Genomic DNA, 1,979 nt, shown 5'->3' on the forward strand with positions numbered 1-1,979 from the left:
GACTATAGTTCCTTCCATTGGTTCCCAACTTTTTATGTCGACGACTCAGAATGATTTATAAGTTGATCGTTAAAATTTTATCCTCCAACTGGATAGAATCCCATTCGACCGCTTTTATCTGAAATATGATTTTAAATCGCGCCGTTTGTGTAGTTTCTGCCAATTGGGATTTTTTATTAGGAATAATATTATTACTTAAAGTGCTATATAATACATCGTTAAAATCTAATTTTGCGATCGAAGCTTTTGTCTCACCGTGGCGAAGTGAAAGAGTATGGACTATCGTGCGACAGTCCATGGATTGAATCCCCGAAAGAAAAAGTAAATTACGTAATATCAGAGGAAAATAGGGGAAGTGGGTAGCCGTAGCCTTGAGCCATACAAGTCGTCCAGTGATTCTCACTTACAATGGTCGATTCCCCTACCACCCTTAAAATTTGAATCTGGCCAATCGGCGCGAAGCATAAAATAGTACCAGATTTCATTGCGAACGCCACCATGTAGCGAACTGTGGAACTAACTTGTGTAGTCTGCTTATATTTCTGCTGTGCTTCAGTTTGAGTTAGGGTTACGTCAGGCAACGGGTTAATGCGGATATTGGTTTAATTAAGGACGAAAATTCGGTTATTTAATAAAATGAATGTCGTTAAGAGTACGCAGTGTGATTTAACGTACAAGGAAACTACCGATAAGAAAACTCAGGCTGTGTTGAAAGGAAAAGTAAGATCTACCCAAACCAATCCCAATGTTAAAAATCAAACTACAACAACTTGGATACAACTTTATTACTTTGAACTCTTCCCTATCACAGTTTAAAACTTCGGACAAGTTAATTTTATCCCTGGAACTTAGAAATACCATTGTTTTTAAAAATAAAGACATATTTTAAAATAAGTTATGAATTTAGTACTTACCACTCGATTCCAGCCTCTGCCATTCTGCCTGAGTGCCTCACTGCCTCTAGCAGACGCCTCTAGTCACTTGGAAGGCGTAGGACCGTACTGTCCACAGAATCACGTCACTCGTGTGTTAATGCGCGTAAAAATCCTATCTCTCTTCACCCCCACGGGGAGGGAAATGGCGCGAAAAATCCGTAAACGGGACGCCTCGCGAAGTTGCCCAAGCTACCCACTTCCCCTATTTTCTTCTGGTAATATTAGTTTGATGCTATTGATTATTAAATTCATTTGAACTTTTTTGTTGCACTTACGTTAGATAGTGTAAGGAACAATAAAGTAATCAAAATATACTCCTATTGCAATATAGGTCTTTGAGTATTTGAAATATTTTGAGTACATTTTATTAAAATTACGGTATTATTTTTGTGGGTTAAGGTTAGGTCAATTCAGGTTTGGTTAGGGTTACGTTTCATTTGGTTAGGTTAGGAAGAGGTAGGATCACTGATTTCTTAAGTAGGATTTCGCGGGTAGCGTACGGGATTTCATGAATGACCGACCCCTTGGCACTTGCCATGTTCAGAACATCGTGCACTAGCCAAAATCACCCAAAGCGACCTAGACATTTATAAGCTAACTGTATCTTCGTTGAGGGTAAAGCTATAGAACTCTGAAATATCACGTAACAAGAGTGACTTACTCCAAATTTTAACTTAGTTCTTAATATATTTTACAAAAAATCCCAAGCCAAAGTTGCCGTGTTTCTCACTGGATCGTTTACTGACCGATCATCAGAGTTCGAAGGTAATTCTAGCAGAGGTAGAAACTAAAATTGGAGTATTAAGTACCAAGAAGTATTTAATTTGTAAGGAACGGAAAAATTAAAATAAGAAATACTGAAATTTTTCGGAAACAGTTTCTAGTTCAGACTTTAAAAATAGACCGTGCTGTCGTAAGAAACAATTCCAGAAACAAAAAGGGTCTACCCACAAAAGAAATGACATGCTAACAAAAACATAAACATGCCAAGCTTCGCTTTAGAACTACGACACTGTAAAATGTTCTGAAATCCCAAGTTTTATA

General features: G+C 37.6%; 1 long non-coding RNA gene across 1 annotated transcript; it reads right to left on the reverse strand.

Moving 5' to 3' along the window:
- Positions 1-361: 361 nt before the first annotated feature.
- LOC149619024 (uncharacterized) lies at positions 362-1,149 on the reverse strand. Its single transcript, XR_016375394.1, has 2 exons — positions 915-1,149; positions 362-847 (listed from the first exon to the last, which is right to left on the reverse strand). It is a non-coding gene; the product is annotated as an uncharacterized LOC149619024 (long non-coding RNA).
- Positions 1,150-1,979: the final 830 nt, after the last annotated feature.

Source organism: Phalangium opilio, unplaced genomic scaffold, assembly GCF_054372755.1.
Source record: "Phalangium opilio isolate 3A_F unplaced genomic scaffold, DU_Popi_V2 ptg000209l_1, whole genome shotgun sequence".
Classification (NCBI taxonomy): domain Eukaryota; kingdom Metazoa; phylum Arthropoda; class Arachnida; order Opiliones; family Phalangiidae; genus Phalangium; species Phalangium opilio.